The sequence below is a fragment of the Pinus tabuliformis genome, chromosome 1_2, assembly GCF_031772625.1.
Source record: "Pinus tabuliformis cultivar Carrire ecotype Pingquan chromosome 1_2, CPIR1, whole genome shotgun sequence".
NCBI classification, from domain to species: Eukaryota; Viridiplantae; Streptophyta; class Pinopsida; order Pinales; family Pinaceae; genus Pinus; species Pinus tabuliformis.
This window is the reverse complement of record NC_142298.1, coordinates 313,727,330-313,747,456: the sequence shown is the minus strand read 5'-3', so window position 1 is coordinate 313,747,456 and position 20,127 is coordinate 313,727,330. Positions and strand designations below refer to the sequence as shown.

Genomic DNA, 20,127 nt, shown 5'->3' with positions numbered 1-20,127 from the left:
AATTCATTTCATCTGGAGGCCATTACATGCTGCGGGATGTTGCACTTCTTGCGTCCATTTGGTTAAGCTACCATTGTGAGGGACATTTTTATGTTGTCAAAATTACCCAGGGCTTGTGCTTTTTCACTTGGGAGATTTCGAATTTGAACACCTGATCACTTGTTGCTTGCGACTAGATCACATCCGTGAGCACATTTGGTTTGAACAATCTAAAATCTGTTTTCTGATATCTTTGTCCGTCTATTTTGTTTTCTTGAATGGAGTTTACATTCCCTTGTGATAAGGGCCACACATTATTACCCTGATCAATTTTAGTTTTCATGTCCTAGTGTACCTGGATGCTAGTTTCCTTTTGATTCATTCTTCTTGTAATGTGTGTATATCTTCACAGAACCAGTTTTTTTTTGTGATGTAGTCTCAAGCCTTTGTTGAAATGAAGTGAATACATATTTCTTGGGATTTTCCTGCACCATTGTTTAATAACAAAACCCTCATATTCTTTCCAGCCTTTTCCTTTCCTAATCCCCTGTTTTAGTCATAGGGCAATGGTGTCTCCTAACATAATGCTCGATTGATTGCAAGTGAGTATGCCTCTTCAGAGTATGCCCATTTACTCAGCTTTTTCCACTCCAGATTTTGCAGGGAATAAGGCCAGATCAACCACTCATGAATAGATCATAGCCTTTCACCTTCCTATGTGAGAGGTATTGTGAGGGTGCATATCTATACAGCAACAGTCACATATGCCTATATTGTAGCATCTTGAATAGCTTTTACAACTACAAAATCTCTTCTCCATTCTGTACTTCTAGCTTTTTTATGCTCCCTTGGTTTTCACTATTGGGATGAGAAAACTTGCACACATCATTTTTTTTAGGTAATATATCTGGGATAACCCAAGATTCTACAGGGAAAGGCCAGGTCATCAACAATGCTCACTAAAATAATACAGGTCACAAAAAGTGGGATTTAATCCTGAGTAATTAGGATGACATTTTTTCCTCACAGCCAACTGAGATACACCAAATTGACACATACATCATATTCTAGGAAGTTTCAATTACTCCACAACTATGTTTTTCCATCATTAATTTCTGATCAGTTGTTGATTTCCATTTTACTGCGGTTGTGAGATTTAAACCTGGGTAATTAGGATGACAATTTTTCCTCACAACCAACTGAGATACACCAAATTAACTTCTGGATCAGTTGTTGATTTCCATTTTACTGCGGTTGTGAGATTTAAACCTGGGTAATTTACTAATTAGGATGACAATTTTTCCTCACAACCAACTGAGATACACCAAATTGACACTTACATTATATTGTAGGAAGTTTCAATTACTCCACAGCTATGTTTTTCCATCATTAATTTCTGGATCAGTTGTTGATTTTTACTGTACCAACTGAGATACACCAAATTGACACATACATCATATTCTAGGAAGTTTCAATTACTCCACAAATATATTTTTCCATCATTAATTTCTGGATCAGTTGTTGATTTCCATTTTACTGTGGTTATTAGCTGTCATGACCTCAGATATAGACTCCTTCAATTCTACGTTGAAGGACCCTTTGACTCTGTGCCTTCATCTTACAAGTTACAACCTCCCTTCCTTTTTTTTTTGCTGCTGTTCCCACTTTGGGCAGCTGTTTAATTGCGTATTCTATGCAGGTGTATATATTCTAGCACTTACTGAATTGAAGCTGTCATGACCTCAGATATAGACCCCTTCAATTCTACGTTGAAGGACCCTTTGACTCTGTGCCTTCATCTTACAACCTCCTTTTCTGTTTTTTCTATGTTGCCTTTCCCACTCTGGGCAGCTGTTTATTGCGTATTCTATGTAGGTGTATATATTCTAGCACTTACTGATTCGAACTTGTGACCTCCAAAGAAGAAACACAAGTTCTGAACGGTCAGGTCCATGATCAACTCGCATTACTTTGTTATCCTTATTCTGATTTGTACTGTATAATCTAATAAAAAACTGAAATCTCATATCCTCAACAGACTTTTTTCTGATTCAGGTTTCCTTCCTGTTTTTGGATAAGCTACAGCAGAAGCAACTTCGTTAGCAGTGGCAACTAGGGCAGCAACAACTGCAGACTTACTTAGCAGCAGCAACTAGGGAAGCAACAACCGACTTACATGGATCCTACAAATACTCCTACCTTTCTCAGCTTGTGGGAAAGAATAATAAGTTGCATTAGTTAGAACATTCTGATAACCATTGATGATAGCATGTGGAGAAGCTGCTCATGAAAGGTAACTGATTTGCAAATAAAAAAACAGCAACATCTTAACTTTCCCACAAGCAATACCTAGAACATTCTTATCACCATTAATGATAAAATGCAGAGAAGCTGTTCATGAATGGTAACTGATTGGCAAATAAAAAAACAGCCACAGAAGAAATACTGGCAACATATTTCTCCATGAAATCAACCTCTTTGAGAATCAGAGCTTCCACTAAATCATCTTCTTTGAGATTAAGAGCTTCAGGATTAATTGTCCCTTCCTCCTCTATTCCTCCACTAGAACTCTATCTTGTGATTTTGTCTCCATCAAGGTTTTGAGTGCCTTTATCTCCATGAGTTTGAGCACATTACAGAGGTTTTAATAAAATAATAGAATGCAGTGCTCAAATACAGTTGATTCACTAACCTAAAGAGCAGAATTGCAGTAGCATTCTCATTCAAGATCTGGTATAGTCTATCACTAAGGGGAGGACCCACCGTGAAAATGAAAAAAGTTTGTCAGACTCACATTAAAATCTGTTACAGTTACACCACAAGGTTTGTTCTTGTTTCAACACCCGATCAACTCAATGCACATAACACAATGGATTTACAAACAATCGACAGTGGCTCTGAACTCAAAGAGCTTCACACTATGAAATAAGAGCTCCTTATAGTTCACGCCCTTTCAAGGCTACCACATCTATCACGGCCTTCACGAAAAATTGGTTGATGGGATAAACCAGCAGGGAAACATTATATGAACTTCAACAACCATGGAAATGGACTGCTGTAGGCATGTACTTTGTTTCCATATAATTCACAGATGCTTACTATCCATGTCGTTACCATATAATTCATAGATGCTTCCTAACCATCTCAACCCTTTGACTATTGATTAGATTTTGGTCTAGTTAGAATAATTAAAAAACGTTACCAAGAAATAACCATTGAACCTATGTTCGATGCCATGTTGTCACTTGTCTCCTCACCAATTAAGTAGTGATGTGACTTATAATCAAAGGAACGTTGGATCTGCAAGTATATTTTGCTATGTTCGATGCCATGTTGTCACTTGTCTCCTCACCAATTAAGTAGTGATGTGACTTATAATCAAAGGAACGTTGGATCTGCAAGTATATTTTGCATTTTGTACAAGGAAAGAGATGAGTTTGTCTAATTAATTATAAATTTTTTGCTTGTGATTCATGGACATTTTGGTCAATCCCGATTGACCCTGAAGGGAATTTAGCCCTGCGGCCCACTAGCAAGGCCTAACCCCAAGGGCTTCGGGTAGAATGGACCCTGTGACCTCCCGAACAACGAGGCACTTATTTTGACCAAACTGAACTGACCCTTGAGATTGAATTAGAAATTATTATATATATACTTATTTAATTTTTAAACAGTATTTTTACCATATTTTCTTATATTAAATGAGTTTGTCTAATTAACTAAAATATATTATATATATACTCATTCAATTTTTAAACTGCGTTTTTACCATATTTTCATATATATATATATATAATTTTTAAACTGCGTTTATCATATTTGTTTTTGCATTCTTACATATTTCATTACAGATCAGCCTAAGCAACTACCCATTGCCAAATCTGACATACTCATATGTAAGACTTTCCAATTCAAAGTATTGCCTTTTCCATGTATACCATGTCTTCTTACTATATAATACAATTTATTTTATCATATCACTAGTTGATTTTGTTGACGAAACAATAAATAACTTTTATTCTTATACCAGTGACCCTTTATTGAGTTTTTTAATTGATGTTTTATGAAGGTTGCGTATTTTTTATAATAATTTTTAAATATTCCTTCAAAGAATTTAAACATTATTTACCATTAGATTGACTACGTATTTGTTAAGTAATATAGAATTTATTTTTATTATTATTAGGTGTATTTCACAATTTCAAATATAATATATGGACTAAGCCAAAATTATAAATTATATCCACTATGTAGCAAAAAGTTTTTTAACAAGACACTCTCACCAACTCACACTCTCACCAACTCACCAAATAATCTATCTCTACAAATATTTCTTAATTAATTTTGTTTATATATAACTTTATAAATAATATATTTTATTATATCGTGAAAAATTAACCATATTTCAAAAACATGTCATCATAAATTCCACCAAAGAGAGGTACACTCCCGATTATATATGGGATATATCATTAGTGTTTTCTCTATTATTTAACATAATCATGTTAGTATTTTAAAAATGCCTCAATTCTCCATGGTCTAATGCATTTCTTCACCTTTATATTTATATATATATATATATTTATATTTATGATAATATTAAGTTTTGGGATGATAATTAATTGACATATTGTGTTTTAATTCGTTTATATATATATAACAATTAATTTGTTTTTATATTTATAAAGTAAAATAAAAAACAATAAAAAGAAAAAATCATAATTTTTTTATAATGATATATTTTTATTTTAGATTTAAGAAAATATTAAAATATGTACTTAAAATTAATTATAATTTGGTTAGTTAAAATTTTCTAGTAATGTTATTTTTAATCCAAATTTTTATAGTTAGTGGAATTTATATTAAAGGATAATTATGATATTAGTTCGTTTAATGTCTTTGGAGTCGTGTTTGTATTAATTTTGTATTGATTTTTTTTATAATTTAGTTTTATTAATATTATGTATTTTTGTTAGTGATTGGGTTGCCATTTTCCATATTGTGATCTTTTCATTGATTTCCCCAAAATTAATATAGTTATATTTCAAACATGTTTTATCTTAGCTTGTGATAAACTTTGAACTATACTATGGAAAGACCTAATTACAAATAGAAAAATATTCAAGATGGATGTCATGGAAATGACTTTGTTTTACTTGCTCTTTGTAAATTAGCATACGTATAGACATTCGTTCAAATTTCAATTTCTCATCATTTCTCGTCATATGCTTTTACAAGTCTTTCTTGCCTTAATGTCATTGCTATTCTCTACTTTTTACATTTTGCAATTGCAAATTGTTTGAAATCATTTCTTTCACTTGAAATCTTGTTCATAATTGTGTTTGTATCTACTTTTGTTCTAGATTTCCAAGTGCCTTATTTTTTTGTAAACAGACCATGACATGTATATACAAGGAGGTTTTAATCCCTATAATATTATGTTTACTGCGTTTGGGGCAATGCGTTTCAAATGTTGTATCTACTTTTGTTCTAGATTTCCAAGTGCCTTATTTTTTTGTAAACACACCATGACATGTATATATAAGAATGAGGTTTTAATCCCTATAACATTATGTTTACCGTGTTTGGGGCAATGTGTTTCAAATGTTTCTACCAAGACTAAGGTTGTGTAATAAAGTTTTATAAAATTAAAAATTAATGGAATTCGCTATACAAGGAGGTTTTAATCCCTATAATATTATGTTTACCGTGTTTGGGGCAATGTGTTTTCAAATGTTTCTACCAAGACTAAGGTAATGTAATAAAGTTTTATAAAATTAAAAATTAATGAGATTTGCTACACTACATTGAGTAATGACTAATTGTCATGAATCTATAGAGATTATAATGCAAACTTGTAAGCATAACATTGCTCTAATTTCATTCATATACATCTATCATATTAAATAATTTTGTAAGAGTTATTTTTCATTGTGACATTACATTGTTAATAAAATAGTAATTCAAAAATGAATCCAATATCATTTTTTAACATGGTAATGTATAGGCTTTTGAAAGTGGTACTTCTCATTAATAAGATAATAATTCATCATGAAAAAATGAATAAATAATTGGTATTAAATGTAAATTTAGCTAAATAACTATTACTAGTTTTTTCAGCGTCAAAAAAAGCGGTATATTGATTGTATTGTCAAAAATATACAAAATAAAAAGTATACAAACTTTTTGATATGTCAACAGTTCAGCATACTGACGGGCATATGAAACTATACCAAAAAACTGAACATAGAGAGAGCAGGCCAGAAAAAACAGACCTATCTGTAGGAGACGTAGGTCCAAAATATTAGCAAAAATGTACAGCATATGCGAGATTCATAAATAGGAGTATAGAGAACTTATCTGTGGACATCACAAAATTTGGAGATGTGTACCCGATATAGAGAAATCTTGAATCTGGCAGGCGCAATTGTCCACATTTATCTGCAGTCTCCATATGCCCGGCGGAGATGTGAGTCCTTGTTTGGACAATAAGTCTGCTCTTCGATTTTTCCTTCTGGGAATATGGGATATGTTGTAGTCCGTCCTGGTGCGCCACCAATCCGTAATCCAGTTTAACCAGCCGGAAAGATGTATATTTCTGATTCGGCTTTTGGATAGAACATGTTCTATGGTGACTTTGGAGTCTCCATATATGTGGAGGTTTTTGATGCCAAGGAAATCAGAAAAAGCAATGAGACCAGCGAGGGCCATAATCTCCGCTTTACTATTTGAACCGGGACCTCCGTTCCAATAGATATCATATGATTGTCCTTCTTCCGGAATAATGTGAATCCCACAGGCACAAATGTTCCTCTGGGCTGCGCCATCAAAATATGCAATTGGATATTCATAGATATCATTATGAATCAGCATCCTTTGCTGTTTGACTGTGGGTTGTTGAGGATGATCGATGGCTTCAAATAATGAAAGGATGGATTCATAGATAGAATAAATCGGGTCCTTTTTGTCTTCAAAAATGATACGGTTCCTCCATTTCCAAATGGTCCAAATAGTAATCAGCGGAAGCGACCTCCACCTGCAGCGCATGTTGCTCCATGAATAAAAAACATCGCAGATGGAAGGGGAGGTGATCATATCGAAACCAAAATGTGAAGCCAAGAGCTGCCAGATCTTTTTGGATTGAGGACATTGGAGAAATATGTGCAAGTTATTTTCTGAATTAATACTACAGAGTGAACAGATAGCAGGCCCGTGCCACTGACGCTTCTGTAGATTATCCCAGGTAAGGTTTTTGTCATAAAAAACCAGCCAAGAGAAAATAATAATTTTTGTTGGGCAGTGGGTTTTCCAAAATGCCTGTGGAAAAGTCTTTTCTCTCGAGTCCCAGTCCGAGTGTAGAATCTGTTGGTATATATGCTTGGCACTTACCACAGAAGAACCGCCCAGTCCTCTCCAACTGATATGGTCATTTTCCATTGTACGGTATATGCCAGCGAAATTTAAGGATCGGGAAACGTCGTTCCATTGTGAAGCCAGATCTCCGGGGATATTTAAATCAACAGCAGATTTCCATATCGGGGACCCGCCGTCCCACCTTTTTATAACACTTGCCCAGAAAATATATCCTTTGTTGTGCAGATGTCTCAGAAGTGAAGTAGAGATTGGGATCGGCCCGCTCATTCCAGCAAAATCGTCCATGCCGATGATGATCTTGGAACCTGTATGGAAATGCCAAATCAAGTTTTTTCGAACAAAAGGAAACATTTTCTTGAATCCCCTCCAGATGATAGACCCATTGTTGGCACCGAATGTGGATTGTCTGTACCAGTAAGTAATGTCGTGACCATACATATATTTGGCCCTGACAGTTCTGCTCCATAGAGATTCCCCCGTCAGCGCATTCCACATGGTCTTACACAGCAACGCCCTTCGGAAAGACTGTAAATTCATTAATCCCCAGCCTCCCATGGATTTTGGGCGGGACAGCTTTTCAATTCTACAAAGATGTATTTTGGTCTTTTCCTTTTGGCCTCCCCAAATGTAATTTGATATCATGCTGTTTAGACCGTTTATGACAGAAGACGGAATATAGAAAAGAAGTGCCCAGAAAACCATGATTTGGACCAATACGGCCTGGGCAAGAGTGGCACGTCCTCCGATAGACAAACTTCTGGATTCCCATGGAATCCCTTCTCCTAACGCCCGATCAAATGTAGAGATGTTGTAGCTTACAATTCTGGGTTTTGTAAAGTGTTTAGCGATCGGAATATTGAACAATCCGTGATACATGTATATAATAGCAACAAAATCTTATTTCCTAGGAGTGGTTTACCAATACAGTTATTGAACAATGAGGGATGTATATGTTATAAAATTTTATGAAAATTTATTAGTGTTGGAAAAGTGATTCAATAATCGACGAAATGTTATGGGAATTAGAAAAGTGAATCGACGAAATTTTATTAATAGAAGAAATTTATGAAAAATTATTGGTATCGAAAAAGTCATTTGATGATCGAAATTGAATTATGAAAATCGGGTGAGGGAAATTTTTAAAAATTGTTGGATTTAGAAAAGTGATTTTATGATCGACAAAAAGAAACCTCCAGCCACTTGATCGACAAAAAATTAAATTTAGAGAGTGATTTTATGATCGACAAAATTAAGCCTCCAGCGAGGTTCGAACTCGCGACCTTTCGCTTACGAAGCGAACGCACTACCACTGTGCTATAGAGGCGTAGCTGATGCTTTTCTTTGCTCTATAATTCATAAGAATCTCCATAGAAAACCAATCCTCCAATCCGGATCTGGGCTTCATTTCACCGGGTGATGATAAAAACCAAACCAGCAATGCCATCTCGACGTGACCCTTTCGTTGTATTCGTCAGATACCATTTATATAGTATCAGGCGATATATTTCATTATCGCGATATCAGAGATCACATAGAGACGTGACACTAATTAAAGTTGCGAGGAGGACGCAGATATGGGTGCAGCTCGAATGATGGGAGTGCATTGTTTAATTATTAAATGTCTTAAGAGTTTTTGGTTGGAATTTGGGCACAATTTTTTTGGGTCAAATTTTAATTTGTATTTTTTAAATTGGATTTTTGATTATATAGATGGATTTAACATTCCAATATCTCAGGGGTATTTGGGTTGTGGAGAGTGAATAATTCTAACTTGTAATCTGCTAAGTTTATGTCAGATTTTGAGTAAATCAGACTTGAAAATAAGCCCCAAAAACCTCCAAAACTTCTGACAGACATACTGTTCCACGGCGTATGTAATTAGTTTTTGTCTGTGACCTAATAACATCCTAGGTTATGGAGATAAACAACAAAGGGTAGCTTTCATTTTTTTATATTTTTTTTTCTATCTAAAATCTTGTAGGGAATTTTCGGAATCTTGAATTTCAATTGTGCACTTTAACGAAAATGGGATGAATCTATTTATATATTATAAAATGCATTTAAAAAAATTAAAATTCATGATAAACTGCTCCCAAAATAACTATTTTCATAACATATCAATAAAGTCATCAATCACATTTTTCTAATAACATAGTTAACAATTAGTTTGTTATTTTCATTATTTTTCACATTATTAAAACTAGATAATTAAAATTCCAAGTAATAATAATACAAATATAATATCACCAAAAAAATGCTTCGAGATGAACAATTAGTTTGCGAGGATGCTTATTTTATGTGCCCATCCTCCATCGCCATAATGGTCTCTTCTCCATTGAACCCTCCCTAGGAAAGAAGATTCTATATAGTATACCTTACCCCTTGACTTGGTTGTGTCTATCTATTTGGCTACTCAGGATTTAATGTTGCAGTTGGCAAAATAAAGGTTGTTGGATTTGAATTGTTTTTAAATATAATAATCTATATAAAGTTACAGTCGATGATATATAAATTACTGGATTTAAATGGTTTTCAAAACCAATGATTGATAATCATTCTCTGCAACATTGAATATTGCATAGATAGGTGGGTAGATATGGCCCCTTGAATTTGTCGAGAAAGTGTTGTAGCTAAACTATAACTTCTTTATTGATGAAAATTTTGATTGTGACTTTGAAATGTCGACTATTAAAATGCACATGGTGGATTGGTATCAAATGCAACATTATGACAAACTCAACCACCAAAATATTCAAATAACAATTAATACCCTGTACAAAAGTGATACTTGGAATAAGATTGTTTGCTCGAGAAAATTGGACATCTTTATGTTGATTGCAGATTCTGGGAATATACCAAAATTTGATCGTCATGAGAGAGAGGTCAATTGTTTGACCTCTCATAACCCTCAAATTCTAAGATATTCTGAGAATCTACAATCGATATAAGTTTAAGCAAGAAAACTAAAGTCAGAAGCAAGAGAAGAACTGCTAATTTGTTTTTTCTAAAACACTGCTATGTTTTTAACCTTACTCCCTCCTTTGCCATCGTGAAACATAGACTACACAACAATAATAATGATAGAGCATCCAATTAGTTAAGCCATATAATTGTATGAAGTGAGTTAAGAAGAACACATGCCACATTGAATAGACTATCTAGTATTTTTTCAGGAGAAAAAACCGCTTTCTTTTCATATTAAACAAAATAGAGAGTACATTCACTGAGCTTTCCCATACAATCATCAACCTTCTTATATTTGTTTGTGTATTCCTATCTATATACTTATACTTTTCTCCTTTGTATCTGAGAAATTAATAAGAACAATTATGTCTGCATATAGTGAAGAAAATTTCTTACTTCAAATTCCACAATTCATTAAAAGTCATCATGTGATCATTGACATAAACTCTACAAAGAGTTGAAGGATCTGGAGTTCAAGAGAACATCGTGTGCGTATGCTGCAAAGAAATACTTACTTGACTCAGAGTGAATTCCCCTCTTAGAAAGAAGGTTTGCCACCTGATTCTATTCTCTATAGATGTGAGAGAATAAAATGTTCTGAAAATTGCTTGATACGTCTCATCCAGTTGGAAAGGATTGGGGGATTGAAGAGAGTGTGATACCTGACCCAGTCTATCTGGTATAACGTTTAAATTACACCTGAAGATAGCAAACTCATTATGTTGGGACTTGTAATTGGTGGTTGATGCCTCACTACTCACAAAGTCGAGGGGGAGGGAAAAACTGTAGAGGAATGACAATCAAATAAAAGCTCTCTCAAGTTAGAAAGGATGTGTTTTGGAAGCAACGACGATGCAGTTATTTCTTTGAATGAAGTGGTAAACAAAAAGGTGGTCAACATCTCATGGCATGAGCTAAGTAACAATAACATTGAAGTATTGAATAAAGGTCTAGGTTTTGCAATATCCCCATATGTAGAGTGGAGGATGGGATACAAAGACTAAGTGATGAAGATAAGGAACGTGTGAGACAAGATTGTGCACTTATCATGAGAGAAGCTAAATCAACAAAATGCAATCTAAACCATAGATATACGATGACCCTAAGAAACTAAAAGAATAATGAAAGCAATGTTATCTTAAACATCGGCAAAGGTTGAGCCACCATAGTAATGAACAAGGATGATTACAACTCTAAAATGAAAGACCACCTCTATATGAAATACAATCCCATTTTCAAAGTCATTAAGGAGGTGAATAAGGCTATCAAAGAATCTTGATTTGATGAAAAATTTAAAAAGAGATTAATTCCCTGTAGTGAGACCATCTCTAGAAATTACGGGCTTCCAAAAGTCCATATGGAAGGGGCTCCTTTGAGGTCGATTTTTAACACCATTGGCTCCCCCACATGAGTTGGAAAAATATGTAGATGGTATCCTAAGCCCTTTAGTTGGGAACTTAGATTCCTTCATTAAGGATTCAAACCATTTCTCCATTCTCATTTAGCACTGTATGATAAGCTTAATCTAGAGGACATGATTGTGAGCTTTGATGTGGTTTCATTATTCACCCAAATTACTTTGAACAATACCTATACAAGTTTTCAAGAATGTAATTGATCCCAAGATTGCAAGACTTGTTGAGGTTTTCCTTCGATCTACCATTTTTAGCTTCCAAGGTGAATACATTGAGAAAACTATCAAAGTAGTAATGGGGTCTCCTCTATCATCCATTGCCACCAATATTTTCATGGAAATGTTTGAAAAGAAGGTCATTAACATTTATCCCCTTAAATTGAAAATATGGAAGAGATACATTGATGATACCAACATAAAATGGTCACATGGAAGCATGGAATTAGGTAGATTCTTGGACCACTTGAATGGAATATCCAAAGACAATAAATTCACTATGGAACTGGAAAATAATAAGAACATTCCTTTCATGGATGTTCTACTCATCAGAAATGATGATGGGACTTTTGGGCATCAAGTACTCAGAAAGTTAAAAAAAACACTAACAACTATATTTATTCATATTTGCACCACCATCTAGCCCAAAAGATTGGAGTCTTGAATACACTAATCACAAGAACCTCAAGAATATCTAAGGAATATTTCAAACAAGAAATAGACCACCTAACTAAGGTCTTTCAAATTATTGGATACAAAAAAAGGGCAATACTAGAGCCATCAAAAGAGTTGAAAAAAAAACCCTCCTCTCAACTGCCAACCTTCAAATGGGAAAGCATTCCTCCCCTACATCCAGGGTACCACTGAAAATATTTTTAAGGTCATAAGAAGAAAGGAAATACATCATCATTCAAACCTATTATCTGACACAAGATGAGATCTATCAAAAATAATATGGACCACCTCCAGCTAAAAGGAGTGTATAAGGTGTAACACCCTCCTCCCATATCTACCCAAGCAACCGACCAACCGGGGTAAACATGCAACAAGAGGCTACTATGGATAAGATTCAACCCCCTTGGTGACTTTAAGGAAATGGAATTGAAAAGCAATAAACTGAACAAGATCATAACCAGAATCCCATTAGCCATGATAGACGTTTTGTTAAACATATCATCGATATGTAATCTACAGGTGTAAATAACAAAATTAAGTGTAGGGATCTCATACTTATTTAAGAATTTCTATGAACCATTGTTCCCTCATGCCATTTGCTGCATTATCCTCCATTAAGTCATATACAGATTATCCATTCACATACAAGTAAAAACATGATGAGAGCCATACATAGTTGTTGTCATAAAATGTGCATATAACCAACATAATAGGAACATAAATACAATAAACATATCAACCATCAAATCCATAAATACACCAGTACCTTTACAAATCAAGGGAATGGATTTCTCATTAATGAATGCAATGAACCAATCGGAGATGGGACTACCACATTCCACCCGATCATAGAATGGTTGAGCCAAATCTCCCTTTAGCCATTCTCCCCCATGCCATATTCCAATCATGAATGTGGGATCTTATAGAACACATCAATCAAAACTCATCCAGGGCTTCCAGAGGCCATCCACCTCAACCCATCAAACAGTGATTCCACCTCATGGTCGAACATCACCAAAAAAAACCATCATCAGATTGGTCTCCATCCAAGCCTTCTAGGGCTTCCAAAGCATTTGTCCAATCAAGGCTTCTAGAACTAGTAACTCAACCCACAACTTATACAGGGCTTCCGAAGCATTTGTCTAACCAAGGCTTCTAGGACTAGTAACTCAACCCACCAAGGGCTTCTAGAGCTTTTGTCCAACGAGGGCTTCCAGGACCAGTAACTCAACCCAAGTTATTACAAGGCTTCTAGAACATTTGTTCAACAAGGAATTCCAAGACTAATAACTCAACCCAAACTAAGGAAACATGAGAACCAACCAAAATAAAACAATGGAAGTAAACCCACAATCACCATGGCTATCTAGGAAATGGCAAGGCTAGGCAATCCTCCATGCCAATGACAAATCACAACCAAGAAACCACATGCATATGCCATGCATGCCCAAAACTAGTGAAGAAATCATACATGCAACTTCGTACTCGCAAGAAAATTTTGTGTAGTTGTTGATGTTGATGCCTTCTTGCACTTTCCTGCTCTTCCTTTGCCTTCTTTCTCCAAGAATCCAAGTATGCCACACCCACCAAGAGTTCTCCAAGAAAACTCAGATTCTACAAGAGTATGAGAGAGAGAGAGAGAATAATGAGAGAGTTCTGCAATTGAACTGACAAAAGATTCACTCTGAAAGGAAGAAGCTTGCCAACTAGTCCTTAGAAGCCTTTTTATGTATGAGGCCTCTATTTTCTTCATTTTCCATTATTTTTCTTCATTTTCCTCCTCACAAGCAACCTGTGACCTTTTGCTAATTTCTATTATTTTCATAAATAAATATGCCAAAATACCTTTTTGCCTCCTTAATGTCTTAGCCATTGCCTTTTCCAATTTCCTTAACCATAAACAACCAAATGAACACCCACTAGGATGTCTTGCCCACCATTCAGCTTGTAATACATGTCCTATCATACATGGTATTTATATATATTTTACATGGAATTTTCACCATGGTTGTTATAGAACCCCCCCCCGGGGGAAGACCGTCCTTGGTGTGCAATGACACCTATAACCAACATGACTGCTAAAAAAAAAAACATACTGCCCATGGAGCTTTATAACACAACTCGTTGCAATGTTTACAATGAATGACCCACTCAAAAGCAAAACATCATGACAACATGACCAGATAAAAACCATACCTCATATTGGAGCTTTATAACAAAACTCATTACAATATTTACAATGATATACACATATACACATTTTCTTAACCAGGAAATAAAGGATACGATGCCCGTATCAATCAACAAGGGAATCCAGAGGCTCACACCTCCACCCTCAAAGTAATACCAGGATTCACCTTCTTCCCAAGAAGTCTAGAATCCATTACAAAGTCAAATCTGCATCCAATGTTCAGCGCTATAATCCTGCGCCACTTGTCCTCTCAGTGACCAATTACCGACTCATTTTTCTAGGGCGCACTCCCAATGTGAATTTGATTCCATCTGGCAATGCTAATGGACAAAACAAATCCATCCGTGATCTTCCCTTCTCTACTACATAGTCCCTCGAGAATTTGGTCACCCCTTCTGCGCAGTCACTCACCTTCCAAGTTCCGCTGGCACCCCCATCCTGGGCAGTCCATCCCTTGGCAAGGCTTACTCACATCGAAAGATACAAAAACCAAGGCATATCCCTACCTCAACACATCATACCAGTCATAGCATGCTCCTGGAAATCAATGGACACTATTGGGTACCAATGCCCTACAATGGCCCTGCTCCTGAATACTTTACCATCGTGTTGCTACATGTTCCAATTTATTTTGTTGTTGCTACCAATTCTTGCAGTCGATTTCAACCACCCAACTGGGCATTTCATGCATTCCTGTACCAAACACATAACTTCCATTAGATTTAAAAAAAAAAAAATTGAAAAAAATTCACATCATACCTCATTGGTAGCTCATCAATAAGATACATTTTCATTCATGTTCATTTCCTGTCACAACAAGTCAAACTAGCATATTTGACCAAATCAACATGTGTAGAAATATCACATTAGCTTAGCTCAAAACATAACCATCACAATCATAAATGACGTGTAACCATCATAAATCAAAATCATAGATCAAATATAATCATCATAGACCAAAATCATAAATCACATGCATACTAAAACCGAAATACAATACCGATACTTGTCCTTCGTTGATCCTTACTTCTGCCTTTGTTCTTTCTATACACACACCGGATCGGTTGCCACACCCAGCAAACACCCAATGCCTTCTCCTCCACCAGGTGCACATACGCATAGTGTGCATCACACACATACAACCACACACACCATAAAACACCATGCAACACATGCACTTATACCTGACATACAACACATACACGTACACCTAGTGTATGTACATATATGTACACAATATACATCACAAGACATGCATCCACACACAACATGTGATGCCACAAATGCATACACATACACCCGATATACAACACAACTCATACAGATATACCTGATGTACAACACCACACAATACATACACCTACACAATGCACATACATAGTATCACATTCCCTCAAAACAACATGTATGACATGTACACAATACCACATGTGCACCAGTGCCATATGTACAACATGTACACAGTACGACATGGACACCGCACCACCTACACAACGTGTGCACAACATCACATGTACACATCGCCACCTGCACAACGTGTATACAACGCCACATGTACACTACACCACTGTACAACGTGTACACAATACCACATGTACATAGTACCACGTGCACAACATGTACACGACACCACATGTACACAATGCCACATGCATGCCATGTACATAGCAACACATGCACACAGAGCCACTTGTACAACATGTACACAACAACACACGCACACGACACCACGTGTACAATCATGCACACCACACCATATGTACATAGTACCAATGTACCACATGCATGCAACACCACTTGTACATAGCACTGCATATTCAACACGTGCATAACATCATTTGTACACATCACTGCATATCTAACATGCGCATAGCACCATATGCACACAACACCACATATCCATCATGCACAAAGTGCAATATGTACACAATACCGCATATCCAACATGTACATAGCACCATCTATACCCAATATTGAATATGTAACATTCATACAACACTATCTGTACCATCCTATACATAACATTGCATAAACAACATGTACACACACTATATATACGCAACACTGCATGTGCACACCATATATGAAACGTGTACAACATATATAGTATATGCACAATAGTAGTACCACACATCCAAAACCACATTGTCCTTACCAAGAAACCTTGCTTCCCGTGTCTTACCCATGCAGACCATGCCACTTTGATTCCATTGGTGTATCCTTCAACGTTACCTGCCATAACATAAACATAGGCATAATACAAGCATATAAATTCATATTCACATGACAATGACCTCATATGTTTGTCATGACTACTCTTCCACTTGATTCCCTGCGAGACTAGGAACCTCTTCATGCCATTTGCCTACATAAGAAATCATTCCTCCACAAGAATGATTCTTGATGACCCTGTCAGATAGTGACATAGATACATGTACACATGCATATACCATAAAATAATAATGATCTCGTCAGTCAACACCACACATTGATATATATGTACATATAAACATTAACATAAAATAATCATGATTCATGATCACCTTGTCAAATATGACATACATACATACATGTATACATATATAAACAACAACATAATCATGATCATAAAATAATTACTAGATATCAAGGTCAAGGTTAAGAGAACTTCCTTTATTTATGCACAATATGCACGATATTGAGAACAATAATTCCCAACATAGCCAAGGCAGTTGAAGCCTCAGATCCATTTACTTTACCTTATCTGGTTACCTTTCTCATGACTATAATGCCACTGTCCATTTACACCAATGGACCAAACCAATCTAATCTGATTATCATAGTCTTACCTTCCATTGTGCTTACTCATACACTCAGCTGCCTTTGAGTCTTGCATTACTTGCATTACCTATCTGGTACCACACAACTCTCCCTGAGCTCCATTAACTTTCCTCTTTCCCAACCAATTCCCAAGACTCGAAACAATAAAAGGAAAGTCAAGAAATAAAGAAGAAGAAGATCATGGAAAACCAACAACAATTCAACAACAAAAACAAAGTGGCATGGCCATGAACCATACATAATCAAAACTGCAAATCAATCATAAATAAATCATAAAACACTGAAAGCACAAGACTTCCAAAAAACACCATGACTCATCCCCCATGATTTCCCAGTATTTCCAAGGATTCATGAGTGAAAGCTCAGCTCGAGCCTTCTTTAAGATTTATGATAGTCTCTTTTGTCATTTGATTCCCTACGTCGCACAACATTAACTCATGCTTTTATTCATGCCTTTACAATATTAGAACTCAACCTCTTATCTCAAATATCAACCTTAAGATAAAAAAATATCAAATACATATTCATGAATATAACAGATATCTACATAATGTCAGTCAAAATTAAGGTTATGAAAACTTTTTGTATTCATGCAAAGCACTCATTCATTTGGAATTGCGGTTTCCAAACATAGCCAAAGGAATTCTCACCCAATTCCTTTATTTTACCTTTTTACCTTGCTGCAATTGAGTCTTATTATGTGTTATCACATTCACCAAGATGTCAGTTATATAAAAAAATCAACTATTACCTTGTCAAGATAATACCAAACACGTTGCCCTACAACTGCTCACACATGTGAGTCACATGTTCCATAAATCAAGACATCGTGTCTATTAATTTGAAATCAACCTTCACCAATACTAACAACCATGCCATAGTTGGAAATCAACTCACAATCATAGTCATAATACTAAAACTAGCACCTACTTGCACGCAAGTGCATATGTGTTGTCTCAACACATATTGTGTTAGTACAACTGTATTAAAACAAGAGCATTCCTTCATACAATTTTAAAAGCACAAACACATATCATGCACTTAATCAAGCATTCAAACAACCAATAAACATACCCCCTTACTATCCATGGTCCACACTAAGGTAGAAGGAGGAAGCTAATATAATGGTCCGATCTCCAATGTCCAATTATGGAAATGGGATCTCCAAAGCTCTACTAAATTTAACCGCACTTGAAAAGAAATTGATTTTCATTTCTCATACATTTTTTATGAGATTAAGTCAAAACATTGCACTTATTCCACTTCTAACATAATAACTAAAAACATGCCACTTTTCCATTTCCTTACATGCAACTTTTCAAATTCCTTGCATGCAACCTTTCAAATTTCTTACATGCAACTCTTCAAATTCTTTGCATGCAAATAGGCATAGATCAGCTACATCCATGTTATCATATTAAAATACTATCCCATGAAAAAAAAAAAAAAAAAAAAAAAAAAAAAAACAAAACAAAACAAAACATTTTCTTCAAACAATTACCATACTTTTACATTTTCTTCAAACAACTACTATACTATTACATTTGCATGTAAGCATTTCTTCAAACACTTTACATGAAAACTAATATAACAAACTATTTGCATACAAGTAAGCATATATGAACTACAACAATACTATTACACATCAATACTATCCCCAACCATAAACAACATACTCATTGGGGAATTTTATCAAACTATTTGTATGCACTTAATCATTAAACCATTTAAGTATTTCATCAAACACTTTGCATGCAACTAATATAGTGAATGATTCAATGCATATATCCTAAACTGTAGTAGTACAAGTTATGGAAATTGAACCGTATGATCAGTGGTATTTTCCCTCACTATGTTTCAAGTTTCAACTTCTGAGATTTCATATATGAAAAGTTATAACAAAAATACCAACACAATCCTCTTTGGTGTACAATTCTAGGAGTATCCAGGAAGCTCGACTTCCACTGGTCATATTTCATAAAATATAGAGAATACATGTCTGAAATTTTTATCACAACATCCGTGGGATTTCCCCTCATTTTGGAAACAATTTTAGCTCCTGAGAGTGCCCAGAAGAAAATTTATGACAAAAATGTCAGCGTGACCTGTGTCAGGCCTGATTTTAGGAGCATTCAGAAGGCTCGACTCCCTCTACTCATATCTCCTAAAATATTGCGACCCAATATCTGAAATTTCTACCACATAATCAGTGGAATTCCCCCTCAATGTGGACAATTTTTCAGCATCTGAAAGCCTACAAAATATAATTTATTGCAGAAATTCCAACACGACTTGTTTAAAGGTGCATTCAGGAAGGTCATCTTCCTTAGAACATAATTCCTAAAGTATTGTGAACCAATATCTGAACATTTGACCACATTATCAGTGGGATTTACCTTCAATATGGACAATTTTTAAACTTCTAATATGCCATAAGATAAAAGTTATAACATATATGAAAGAAAGGTCTAAAATCTAAACCTTTGTTCTTCATTTCACTATGGTAGAGCCCATTCAATCCAAGTGTTTGAACTCGGAAGCTATGATACCACTCTATAACACCCTCCTCCCATATCTACCCAAGCAAGTGGCCAGTCGAGGTAAACATGCGACGAGAGGCCACTATGGATAAGATTCAACCTCCTTGGTGACTTTAAGGAAATGGAATCGAAAAACAATAAACTGAACAAGATCATAACCAGAACCCCATTAG

General features: G+C 35.3%; 1 non-coding gene across 1 annotated transcript; it reads right to left on the bottom strand.

Moving 5' to 3' along the window:
• Nucleotides 1-8,605: 8,605 nt before the first annotated feature.
• Nucleotides 8,606-8,677, bottom strand: TRNAT-CGU (transfer RNA threonine (anticodon CGU)). The gene has a single exon. It is a non-coding gene; the product is annotated as a tRNA-Thr (tRNA).
• Between the last annotated feature and the right edge of the window lie 11,450 nt (nucleotides 8,678-20,127).